A 14,237-nucleotide genomic window follows, 5' to 3' on the forward strand; every position below is an offset into this window, starting at 1 on the left:
TCTTTATCATGTTTGCTACTTTATCCTCAGGCCAAAAGTAGTACTTGGCACATTGTAGATACTCAATATTTATTGAATGGATAAACAGATGAATAAATAATGAAGGTTGTCTCATCATTTGTTTATCTTGTCATTTATCAGTCTTTCAATTTTTCATTTAGAGATGACTAAAAGAACAAATTTGGGGATTCATACAACCGGGGTTTATATTCATATTCTACTGTATATATAAAGGAAGTTACTTAACCACTCTGCCATAATTTTCAAATCTGTAAATTGGAGATAGTATCCAGCCTAATAAGCTTAGGGTGGTAGTAAGTGGATTAGTATGGCAGATATTCTGTGTCATAAAAGTTCTATAGAAGTTATATTTATTGTTTTTATATTTAATTGGTAATTATTTGACTAAAACCATTCTTTTTCACTAGAATTTTAGTATAACATTAATTTTCCATAATTGAATCTCCAAATTTCTGCTTATAATAGGAACTCTATAAATATTTTTCAAATTAATTAAAAAATGACTTAAAATTTGAGAACGCCAACAGGTGTTTGTGTACATAAAGCACATTCCCATTTTCTGTAGTTACCAGCCATTGTCACCAGATGGAAACCTTATCCTAGGAAAATGAAAGTTGTACTAGCGCTAGGCCCTTATAAACTAAAGACAGCAGGGCTGAAATAGGGGAAATTGTCATACTTGTTTTTATAGATTACTTAAATGATAAAGGCTAAAAGTTTAGTCATAACTAATGGTGGCTTATATGATATTTCTGCTTTTCCATTATATTGTAACCCTCCTGAATAGTTCATTTTTTGCATAGTGATACTTATTGTTTCCACTAATCTCTTGTTACTAAAGTAATTTAATTTCTATTTAAAAATCAATGTTAGAAAGAACTCTTAATGTATTGTTTCCTAGTTCTTTCAATCTCAAGCCTTTTACCAAATTATTCCAAAATATTTTTTTTTATTTTGACTGGAACATAAATTATTCTTTATCATATCCTTGCTATGCTGCATTACTGAGCAAGAACTCTGCCATTATTTTCGGATTATTGGTCATTTGATTTTGATGTAAAGCTTATACTGCTTTTTGTTCTCTTCCAACTCTCCATGCACCGTCTTTGGAAAATAAATTACTAGGCCACTGCATTTGTTCACGTCCAACCTCATATTTGTGTAGTAAGATTAACAAACAAGTTTCCTAGTATAAGGAAGTATTGAGTAGCCTACAGATGAAATAACCAATCTCTAAATGTTTTTCTTTTGAATTATCAAAATTTTATATATAAGTTACTTATAATTGTTAAAGTGTGTGTGTATGAGTGTGTGTGTGTACACATATGCTTTTGTAAGCTACATTTATCAATGTATCTTCAAATTATGGGAATATCAAAATAAACAATAGCATTTTAAGGCAGCAGTAATAGTTTTCATTGTAGTAGTATTTAGAGTCATTATGTTCTTATTAATTTCTTGAAAAAATAGCTACTTAATGATGTAGACTTTAAAAATGTTTAAAATATTCTTTATTCCTGGATGTGGCATATTATTGACTAAAAGAAACTTTCCCTTCCCTTTCTCTTGTTTCAATCAGTCCATTTGAGATGATTTAGCAAAATACCCCTAAGCATCTATAAGTGACAAAAATATATTTTTCTCAATTTAGGAGGCGAATAAGTCCAAATCAAGGCACCAGCAGACTCAGGATCTGGTGAAGTATTTTCCTGGTCTCTTGGCATCTTTTCCATATGTCTTCAGAGTAGAAGGGGAAAAGAAGCTCTCTGAATCCTCTTTTGTAAGGACACTAGTATACTCAAGACTTAATCTTTACCCCAAAGGCTACTTCTCCTAATGCCATCATCTTAGAAATAGAACTTTAGCATATTAATTTTGCAGATACAAACACCTCTCCTTAGTAAGAAAAGTGATTATAGATTATTCTCATATTTCAATTGCTGACATTAAATTTCTTTCTTTCTTTTTCAAGTTAAACTATTAATGATGGTAGCTGGGATTCAAACATACTGATAATCTTTCTCAACTTAAATGATTCAAAATGGAAGGAAACATTTCATCAAGAGTGATTTCTTATATCATGGGAATATATAGTATTAATTTTGAGACTTAGAATTGACTTCAGCTTCCTCTCTATTCCCACTATCCCATTTCCATTTCTCCTTCAAACGTAATTCATGAAATTATTTTATATCCAACCTCAGGGAGGATTTCATGAGATGAGCTATTATAAGGAGAAGGTGTCATGCAAGTATGTTTTTCAGCTACATTATGTCCCATAAATATCCCAGACTTAGTCACCCTAAAGACCAGTTTTGAAAAATAATTATAACTCAGTTGAAATTATACATTATTATTTTTAAAGTTAATATTTATTGTTGAAACTTTATACTTACTAGCAAAATGAAAAAAAGTATAAGCTACCAAACACTGATAAAGTTTTTTTTAATAACTTGGAATAATTCTAATTCTTACTCTACCTTTATTACATGTATTTGTAAAAATTAAACATTACCACTTATACTATTTATTTTGTCTTAAAATTTTTAGCAATATTCAGGTTTCATCTTTTTGTGTGATAATTCTTTTTCAAATTACAAATTCTGGTGTTATTGCACATAGATAACAATAATAAACTATACATTTCAAAAAGCTAGAAGAAATTATTTTAAAAAATTTTTACCAAAAAGTAATGATAAATGTTTGAGGATATAAATATGTTTAATCTGATTTAAGCATTACACAATGTATACATGTATAAAATCATCACACTATTCTAACAATTTGTATGAATTTTATGCATTTATGTGTAAGTTTAAAAATAGATAAAAATAAAAGGTCCTTAGTAGCATATGTGTATATCAAATCATCTAAAATTTATACAAAATAGATATGTTCATGTACTAACTTTATAGCCTCAAACTACCTATGTACATTTTGCTTTTAATGAATTTCATTCATCTTACTCATATTTATCTGGCAAATTAGCAGCAGTGACAACATCTTAGCATAATATATGGTACAACAATATATTTTCAAGTAAGCGTAAAGTAAACCGAGGAAGAACTTTTTCTTATATAATTGTATTTTAAATTCATTTATGTTATGATTATCCTTAAAAACATTTATAGAGATTACTCACAAAATTTTTAAATAGGGTGGGCCAATCTGAGCACTCTCTAGGAGCGAGTTGCGGAATCTGGGGTTGGGCAGCTCTCAGGGACCAGTGAGGACTGAGCATTCTCTGGCCTCTGTGGACTCTCCTCCTTCAGTAAATGAACCTTGAGGAAAGCTGACCATTTCTTGAAATTCTAAAATTATGGCTTATGATTTGGTGATGTTCAGAGATGTGATTGTAGTCTTTTCTCATGAGGTTTGGGAATACCTGAACCCCTCTGAGAAGAATTTGTACGGAGATGTGATTTTAAAGAACTATAGCAATTCAGCACTGCAATGTTTCATTTCTAAAGCAGATGTGATTACTCTGTTGGAACAAGGGAAAAAGCCCTGGATGATTGTGATAGATGTAAAAAGAAGATGGAACCTAGATTTGGAATCTAAATATGACACTAAAAAGTTATTTCAAGAAAATGGTATTTATGAAATGAACTTATCTCAGTGAGAAATAATGGAAAGAATTAAAAGTTGGATCCTTGATTATTTCTTTTTTAGAAAAGACTGAATATGAAATGTTGGAACAAAAAGGGTCCTCACAAAGTATATTTCAGGCAAGTGACAAAAAAAAAAAAAACACCCTTTACAGAAAACTCACATATCTTGCTGTATATCAGAAAAGCACTGTATATAGAGAAAAGCACTCTGAATGCAGGGAATGTGGGAAGGCTTTTAGAGTATGCCAACAACTTACTTTTCCATCAGAGAATCCATACCTGTGAGAAACCCTATGAATGCAAAGAATATGAAAAGGCCTTTAGACAAGGCCTGAGTAGACATCAGAGAATTCATACATCTGGCAAACTATGAATGTAAAAAGTGTGGAAAGATATTTACATGTAGCCCAGACCTTCGAGTACATCAGAGAATTCATATTGGTGAGAAGCCCTATGAATGTAAGGGATTTGGGAAGACCTTCAGAGTGCAGGAACAACTTACTCAGCAGATTCACACTGGTGAGAAGCCTTCTGAGTATAAGGAGTGTGGGAAGACCTTTAAACAGTATGCACATCTTACTCGGCACTAGAGACTTAACATTGATGAGAAGTGCTGTGAGTGTAAGGAATGCGGGTAGGCTTTTCTTTGCAGTACTGGCCTTCTAATCCATCACAAACTTCATACAGGTGAAAAACCCTATGACTGCAAGGAGTATAGAAAGGCCTAAAGAGTGGGGCAACAACTTAAACTGCATCAGAGGATTCACACTGGTGAGAAGTCCTATGATTGCAAGGAGTAGGGGAAGACCTTTAGTTGTGGTTACACCTGACTCTTCATCAGAGAATTCATACAGGTGAGAAACCTTACAAATGCAAGCAATGTGAGAAGTTCTTTCATCTTACTCAGAAACTATTTCACGGCCTGGGGTTGTGGCTCAGTGGTAGAGCGTTTGCTTCAAGTTCATGAGGCACTGGATTTGATTCTCAGCACCACATAAAAATAAACAAAATGAAGGTATTTGTCCATCTATAACTAAGAAAAATATATATTAAAAACAAAAAGAAATTATTTCACATTAAGGCATTCACATATTGTAGAGAAACCTTATGAGTGTGAGGAATCTGGGAAGTCTTTTAGGCTGTTCTCACAACTTACTCAACACCAGAGCATTTATTTTTGTGAGAAACTATAAATGTAAGGAATGTGAGAAGACTTTCAGACTGCTCTTACTATTCAACATCAGAGTATTCACACTGGTGAGAAACCCTATGACAGGAATGTGGAAAGGACTTTAGACTTCATGCACCGCTTATGTAACACTAGAGAATTCATTCTGGCGAGAAACCTTACACGTTTAGAATGTAAGAAAGCATTCAGACAACATTCACACCTTACTTACCACCAGCAAATTCATAATGTAACTTAATAATTATAAGAATCCTTCATATGTGAACATAGTATTAAGGAGCATTAGAAAATAAACCTTAGAGGAAAATTTTTGAATGTAGGAATCCCTTTTGCTTCAGGCTCATAACTTAGTTATTTAAAGGAAACAATCTGTTAATTTAATGACTAGAAGCCTTTCTTCACAATTAAACCAAGTTAAACTACAGGAAATTCACTCTAGAAAGGAACTTTGTTAAAGAACTAAATGTGAAAGGCTTTTGGCTTTACCTTTTATCATCCCTATTCTTCTATCTGTGTAGTATACCTCTGAAATTTGCCAGGGCACCAGCTCATGCTGAAAATGGATGAAAAGAAAGAAAAGTCATCTAGCTTGTAATTCCTATATAAACTGTGTTTAAGAAAACCAGACTTTGATAAGGTAAAGTTCTTTGTTAGAGAATCATAGAATTAGAAAGTTCTATTAGAAAATAACATCTTGTAACATATAATATAATAATGGATATAGAACCAGTTCTACAGGTTGACTTGAGTTTTATGGTGAACAGATCAGGTTGACAGCATCTGAATCCACTGATCAGAAGTAGTACAAGAAAATCTTATGTGCTTCCCAATGTGATGCAATAAAAAACACACATCTTACCAAAAATATTGAAACTTAATTTAAGCTTGAAGATCCAACTCCCCAAGTTTAGAGAAAGTAGGGAATGGAATAACAAATGTCATGACACAACAAGAAACAAATCTAAATGTGGGTGATTCTACAAGAGAAGTAACCCAGCTTTTCAACCAATAAAATGATATTGGAAAAAGGAGCTAGGACTCCTAAGATATTGAAAAAACTTTAGAGACATATCAAATGCAATGAAAGAATGGTTCTTCTTCAGGTTGTGACATTTTCACAACAATTGGGAAAATAGGAATATTCGTACTAGTAGATAATATTAAGAAATTATGTTTTCATTGGGTGTGGAAAATAGCATTTGATTATGCAAAATGCATTTTGGTAGGAATAAATTCTGAAATTTCTATACACTATATACTGTGATATCTGGAAAGTTCTTTAAATGTTCATGCAAAATAGGGACCAGGCATGTTGTCACATACCTGTAACACCAGCAACTTGGGAGGCTTAGGCAGGAGGATCACAAGTTTGAAGCCAGCTGCAGCAACTTACTGAGAGCTTATATCAAAAAGTAAAAAGGTCTGGGTTTGTGGCTCAGTGGTTAAGCACCCCTCTATTCAATCCCCAGTAACAAGTTCTTTTAAAAAAAAAAAAAGCAAAAAGGAGATATCAGAAGTTTGGTAGAAAGATAGCCAACTAAGGCTGGGGTTGTGGTTCAGAGGTAGAACGCTGGCCTACCATGCATGAGGCACTGGGTTCAATTCTCAGCACCACATAAAAATAAAATAAAGATATTGTGTCCACCTCTAACTAAAAAATATATTTTTAAAGATATGACTAAATGTTGCATATGCATTTTTTTGTTTTGTTTTTGCAATTCTTTTATGAGTTTTTATGTACTTGAAAATTTCCATAATGTTCTTCTAATGAAAATTAATGATGAAATTATAGACAGTTTGAATAAAACAATTTTTAAAAGCGTAAATATTACAATTTGTGGATGTTGCCAAGGCTCTACACATTGGGATATTAAATACACTATAATGTATTGATAAACTTATGACAGAGTGTCCAGATTTCGCTCATTCCCATCCTACCTCTGTATCTATTATAGTGCCTGTCACATAGTAGGCATTGAATATGTTTAAAAAATGGGTAAAGAAAAGCAGTGACTATAATCAAATGTAGAAATGTGAACTTGACCTGCACTATCTTAATATTATAATTAACTAGCAACATTTTGATCACTTGAATTTGAGGCATTTTATTTATTTATTTATTTAAATTAGGTATATATGACAGCAGAATGTATTTTGATTCATTGTACATAATAGTAGCACAACTTTTCATTTCTCTGGTTGTACATGATGTAGCATAGCACCATATATGCAGTCCTACATGTACCTAGGGTAATAATGTCCATCACCATCATTCCTGCCCCCGTTCACCCTCCCTTCCTCTCCCTCCCCTTAGCCCCAAGTTCCTCCATTTTTCCCATACCCTCCCTCCCCCCATTAGGGATCAACATCCACTTATCAGGGAGAACGATCTGCCTTTGGTGTTTTGGGATTGGCTTACTTTGCTTAGTATGATATTCTCCAACTCCATCCATTTACCTGTAAATACCATAATTTTATTCTCTTTTAATGATGAATAATATCCCATTGTGTATATATACCACAGTTTCTTTATCCATTCTGAAAATGGTCTTAAATGGAAAATACAAACAAGGTTTTGAAGATCAAGTTCTAAAAAAAAGTATATTAAGTATCTCAATTTTTCTTATTGAAATTATAATTGCATTAAAACTGTATAGTGCTTTTGGTAATATGGCCATTTTGACAATGTTAATTCTGCCCATCCAAAAACATGGGAGATCTTCTAAGGTCTTCTCTAATTTATTTCTTTAGCATTCTGTTGTTTTCATTGCAGAGGTCTTTAACCTCTTTTGTTAGATTGATTCCCAAGTATTTTATTTACTTATTTATTTATTGAGGCTATTATGAATGGGAGAGTTTTCCTAATTTCTCTTTCAGCTGACTCATCATTGTTACCTAGGTACACAATTGATTTATGAGTGTTTAATTTTATATCCTGATACTTTACTTTTTCACTTATGAGTTCTAGTAGATTTCTGGTGAAATTTTTGAGTCTTCTAAATATAAAATGAAATCATGGGCATATAGGGATAGTTTGAGCTCTTCTTCTTCTATTTATATGGCTTTAATTTCTTTCTTTTGTCTAATTATACTGACTAGTTTAAGGACTGTGTTGAATAGAAGTGGTGAAAGAGGGTATTCCACTCTCATTCCAGTTTTAGAGGGAATGCTTTCAATTTTTCTCCATCTAGAATGATGTTGGCCTTGGGTTTAGCATCTAAAGCTTTTAAATTAAGTTACATTCCTACCATCTCTAGTTTTTCTAGTGTTTTGAACATGGATGGATGCTATATTTTGTCATATGCTTTTTCTGCATCTACTAAGATAACCATATGATTCTTGTCTTTTATTCTATTGATGTGATTAATTACATTTATTTATTTCCATATGTTGAACAAAACTTGCATCCCTGAAATGAACCCCAGTTGACTCATGGTGCACTGTCTTTTTGATATGTGTTTTCTATGTACTTTGTCAGTATCTTATCAAGAATTTTTACATCTAAGTTCATCAGGGATATTGGTCTGAAATTTTCTTTCCTTGATGTTCTGTGTCTGGTTTTGGTGTCTGGGTGATATTAGCTTCATATAATGAAGAGTTTGGAAATGTTCCCTCCTTTTCTATTTCATGGAATCATTTGAGAAGGATCGGTGTGTGTTCTTCTTTGAAGATCTGGTATAATTTGGCTGAGAATCTGTGTGGTCCTTGTCTTTTTTGATAGGCTTTTAATGGCATCTTCAGTTTCATTGCTTAAAATTGATCTGTTTAAATTTTCGATGTCCTCCTGATTCAATTTGGGTAGGTCATATGTCTCTAGAAATTTGTTGATGTCGTCAAGATTTTCTATTTTATTAGAGTATATATTTTCAAAGTAATGTTTGGTTATTGTCTGTATTTTGGTAGTGTCCATGGTGATATTTCCATTTTTATCAAGAATTGGAATATTACTCAGCACTAAAAAAGAATAAGATCATGGCATTTGCAGGGAAATGGATGGCATTGGAGCAGATTATGCTAAGTGAAGTTAGCCAATCCCCAAAAATCAAATGACAAATGTCTTCTCTGATATAAGGGGGGTGACTCAAAATGGGGTAGGGAGGAAGAGCATGGGAAGAAGATTACCTCTAGATAGGGAAGAGGGGTGGGAGGGAAAGGGAGGGAGAAGGGAAATTGCATGGATGGTGGAAGGAGACCCTCGTGGTTGTACAAAATACATGTATGAAGATGTGAATTTGGTGTCACATATCTTGTGTACAGAGATATGGTAAATTGTGATATAAAGGTGTATTAAGAATTGTAATGCAAAATAATAATAATAATAATAATAATAATAATACTCATGTAAATAAATAAATAAATAAATTTTTAAAATTTTAGTAATTTGAATTTTCAGTTTTATTTTTCAAAGAGCCAAATTTTTGTTTCATTGATTATTTTGAAATTTATTTTTGTTTTAGTTTCATTGATTTTGTTTTAATTTCATGTGATTTGGTGTGTTTTGGCTGTTATAATAATTCATTTCCTGATTTCTACTACTTTTGGTGTTGAGTTGTTCTTCTTTTTCTAGGGCTTTGAGATGTAATGTTAGGTTATTTGGTGACTTTCTATTCTTTTAATGAATGAACTCAATGCAATAACCTATCCTCTTAGCACTGCCTTCATAGTGTCCCAGCATTTGATATGTTGTATCACTATTCTCACTTACTTCTAAGTTTGTTTTTTTTTTTTAATTTCATCCCTGATTTCTTCTGCTATCCATTGGCCATTTAATAGCATATTATTTAGTTTCCAGGTGTTAGAGTAGTTTCTATTTTTTATCTTATCATTGATATCTAATTTCATTTCATTACAATCTGATAGAATGAAAGTTGTGATCTCTATTTTTTTGTATTTACTAAGAGTTAATTTGTGGCCTAAAATATCTGTTTTAGAGAAGGAGCTCTCTTCTTTTAGAGAAGGAAGTGTATTCAGTCATTCATGCATAAAATGTTATTTACACACACACATATTTGTTAAATCTAAATTAATATTTGTATTATTTAGTTCTATAGCTTATTTACTTAGTTTTTGTTTGGAAGATCTATCCAATGGTGAGAAAGACATGTTAAAGTCACCCACTCTCATTGCGTTAGGATCTCTTTGATTCTTGAAATTAAGAAGAGTTTGTTTGATGTATGTAGATGCTCCACTGTTTGGTGCATAAATATTGATTAATGTTATGTCTTGTTGATGCACAATTACTGTAAACAGAATGGAATGACCTTTGATTGATTCTGTTATTGAAGTATGTTTGGTTTGTTTAGGGTGATTTGTTCCCTTGTTTTTCATGTTGTTTTTGTGTCTACCCATCTAACATCATGGATCTGAGACAGTAGAGTTTCTACCCTGTGGACTTAATAGTGTCCCTGAAAGTTTCCATCACCTCACCATGTACAGGAAGACAAATAATAACAACAACCACTGCAAATAATATATAGCATTAAATCAAATAGTTCCTGCTATGACATCTACAGTGTTAATTTTCACAATAAAGAGAAATGATGTGATTAGTTATTACCCACAGTAATAACATTAAGTTTGCAAACAAGGTTTACAGTTTCAAGTGGTAGAGAGGAGAGAACAGAAATGATGTAGAATGTGATGGTTATGAGGGAGGAAGAAAGAAAATAGAAGTAAAAAATTAAAGGAAGTATGAAGTGAGAACACTAGAGATTGGCCATTTAGTGGAAGAATAGAGAAAGACAATCAAGGGAAATAGATAAGTGAGAGAAAAAAATATGTACAAAGCAAAAATTTAAATAATTAAAAAAATAATTAAAAATAAAGTTGAACTATATTAATCAAACATCCTAGTTCTCAAAATACTGATCCATGAAAAAATAGCTAGCTTCACAATGCTAGAAATGAGAAAAAGAAAATATATGAGTAGGTATGTGTCCATGAACCATTAAAGTTACAGTTAAACCGAGAAAATGGAAAAATAAATTAAAATCAAATAAAAAAAGATCTTGATGAAAAGTTAAAGAATTGTTTCCATTGGAGGTCATATGATTCTCAGCTTCCCATGGTAGTGGTAGGTGGGGTGGCCTGGAGTGCTGGAGTGTGATGCCTTCTCTACCCTCAGGGTTGGGTTGCTGGATTGTAAGAGTAATTCTGTAGGCAGAACTCCTGAAGGTGGGGTTTAGGCTTTCATAGTATTTAGGTTCTTGCTTGAATGGCGATTGATCTGAAGATTTTAAATCAGCACAACTCCAGAGCCCAAGAGTTGCCAGTCCTTACTGGAAGACTGGACCCCACCCATCTCCCCTGGGTTTCACTCTGTGCAGTGGAGGAGCCAATTCTTAGTTCTCTCTGTCACCCGCAGACTCCATGTTTCCTGGTCCCTTGGATTCAGTCTTTAAACTCCAATCTCTTCTGCCCGCCCTTTCATATTTCCAGTCTTGCACATGTCACCCATCCAGTCTTGCAAGCAGCAGGATTGGATGAGAATGGGGAAAGCCAGGTGGGTTTCCATGACCAGTAATCCCCTGTGTAAACCCCTCTCCATGTTTGATTTTCTCCTGGTCACTTAGGCATACTCTATGTCATGCCATGTGGGTTTGCCAGGAATCAGCCCCTCCAGCTGGTGGTCTTCCGCACTGTGGCTGCAGAATGGTTTTTTCCTGTTCTCTGAGGGTAGCCCTCGGAGATGTGGTTTCTTTCCCTCAGAAGTATATTGTGCAGCACACCTTTCAGGCCAGTTGGACATTGTCTTTGATCTCTGGTCTCTCCATAATCAGACACTTCTGAGGCCTCCTAAAAATGTGGGTTCTTTTAATTCCCTTTTCCCTCCACTTTGCTCACAAAAGAACCACTCTGGCTGTTGCTTCCAGCCATTGCAACACATGGCGCTAGGGATTTCTTTCTTATTTTATTATATCCAACCTCCTGAGTCCCCAATCTACTTTGAATGTCCAATATTAAATCCCAGTTAGGTTCCGCCCTCCTTTTTATTCACCCACCTTGCTTGAAGTTAGCTGCTTATCTGCTTTATTGGTTTCATACCACAGAGCAGCCAGGAAAGTGATGTTCTCTATTCTGCCATCTTGAAAGATTCTGAAAACTAAATTTACAGTTAAATTTGATGCTAAGCATATCTGGTCAAGTTTGGATTTATACATCTCATTAAATAGTCACATCAAAGTTTCATGTTAAATGTCTCAATTGAAGAATATTGCCAGCAGCCACTTTTATAGAATGCCTGATGGCAAGGTTGCTGAAAATCTTCATTGGTTTGTCCAACTATACTAATTTCTTTATAGCATACCAGATAAATTAGAAAAGAAATGGAATGAGAACCATCAGTTATGAAAACCAAGAATATTTTAGAAATAGAAGAGTAACAAAACAGATTATAGAGATTATTCTGTTAAGTAACAACAAAAGAGAATCTAAAAATCATCTCATTTTGTCTTTTCCAATTGGGAAAGTCAGCTAAACATTCATTGAATTAATGCACGTGCTAATGAGACAAGAAATAACCTGAATCTTTTTTTTTTTAATGTACTAGGGATTGAACTCAGGGGCATTCAATAACTGAGCCACTTCCCCAGCCCTATTTTATATTTTATTTAGAGACAGGGTCTCACTGAGTTGCTTAGTGCCTTGCCATTGCTGAGGCTGGATTTGAACTCATGATCCTCCTGCCTCTGCCTCCCAAATCACTGGGATTATAGGCATTCACCACTGCGCCCAGCAATAACCTGTATCTTAATTTCCCTGGTTCCAAGTGTGGTTTCAATGTATTCATATAGTTCATTTTTTTTGGATTATGTTCAAAGTACATATAAGAAAAATAAATATCTAAGAATTGAGTACTACTTTTGTCTCCTACCTGCTGTATTGGTTTCTTTTCTTTTGAGCTTCTATATCTACTTAAACTGGTGGAGATATATATATAAAATTTTATTATATATTACATAATGCATTATATATAATATATGGAAGCATATATAATCATACATACACAGAAATAGTGGAAATGTAGATAGATACATACCTGCATACACACACACATATATAAATACATATATCAGCATTTATAAGAAATTAGAGTTTGGGTAAATTGTTTCACTTCACCTACCTGTAATCATTCACCATGTAACCTTTCACTTACACACACACATACACACACAGATACATAAAATAAATAAAACAATCAATAAAATGAAAGAGAAAAAGGAGTATTCTTTCTTTACTACTCCTTGATGTTGAGCTATCTTATGACTTGCCTTGACCAATGATATTTAAGGATACAGTGTGTTTCTGAGTTTAGTTTAGTCATATATGTTACACAGTAATGTATATTCACACTTTTGTTATGTGTCAAGATGTGTGGGATATACTACTTCAGCTCTTAATTTAGAACTTGAACATATGACCAGCTCTGCCCTATGCACTATTAGCCAACATGATACAAGTAAAAGTTTTAAAATTAATGCAGCAATTGAGCTTACTCTCCAATACTTCTGTTATTGTTATATAAATAATATATTTGGGTAGGCCACTAGTCCCATGAGTTCAAGAGAGAGAGAGAGAACTTCAATTTATACTATACTTGGAGCCAAGATCAGCCTAAAGAAGCTAACCTCTCTAGTCAGCATACCCATTTGTGAACAAGAAAAAAAATGATTGTTGTTTTATGCCTCTTAGTTGTGGGGTACGTTGTTACAAGCACAATTGTGGAAATGGCTAGTACTTATGTATGAAGAGAGTTTTTTTCCCCAAAATAACTAACAACCCATAGAGTTTATTTTGTATCTACAGAAAAATTTTCCAGTGTTTGCAAATAGACATCATCAAAATGGGTGTAGTATGCCTCATGACAAAATAAATCCTTACCAGAGGGAGATGAATTATTTTACCACAATAGCAAATGTGTAGTTATAATTTTAATGAACTTCAGCCTACAAATCACATCTACTTTTCCTCTCTCTCTGTACTAGGGATTGAACCAAGAGGGTCTTAACCACTGAGCCACAACCCCAGGCCATTTTTTAATTTTTTATTTTGAGTCAGGGTCTTGCAAAGTTACTTAGAGTCTTGCTAAGTTGCTGAGGCTGGCTCTGAACTAGTAATCCTCCTGCCCAGCCTCTTGGGCTGCAGGGATTACAGGCATGCACCATCATGCCCAGCTACTTTTCCTCTTAATATGTATGTATGCATGCACTCTCACGCATGTGAATATCTATGTAATTATTACACTGAAGTTTATATATGTGGTCAACATGCTGTTTATTTTTGCTCCACCTGCAGAATCTGTACTTTCCAGCCTGCATAATCACGAGTCAGTTCCTTAAAATAAGTCTCTTTTTGCATGTTTGTGTACACACACATACACACACACACACCTCATTGTTGCTGTTTCTCTGGAGAAA

The 14,237-nt window shown here is 33.6% G+C and overlaps 1 long non-coding RNA gene across 1 annotated transcript in view; it reads left to right on the forward strand.

Annotated features, from left to right (window-relative positions):
• Positions 1 to 356: 356 nt before the first annotated feature.
• Positions 357 to 14,237, forward strand: part of LOC124098085 (uncharacterized) — a 68,979-nt gene continuing 55,098 nt past the window's right edge. The window contains exons 1-2 of the long non-coding RNA XR_006853466.2: positions 357 to 1,801; positions 4,320 to 4,486. This is a non-coding gene — a long non-coding RNA (uncharacterized LOC124098085). The remainder of the gene's footprint in view (positions 1,802 to 4,319; positions 4,487 to 14,237) is intronic.

This window comes from Marmota monax, unplaced genomic scaffold (assembly GCF_021218885.2).
Source record: "Marmota monax isolate L192 unplaced genomic scaffold, Marmota_monax_Labrador192_F-V1.1 WCK01_AAM20220418_F8-fsc00308, whole genome shotgun sequence".
Classification (NCBI taxonomy): domain Eukaryota; kingdom Metazoa; phylum Chordata; class Mammalia; order Rodentia; family Sciuridae; genus Marmota; species Marmota monax.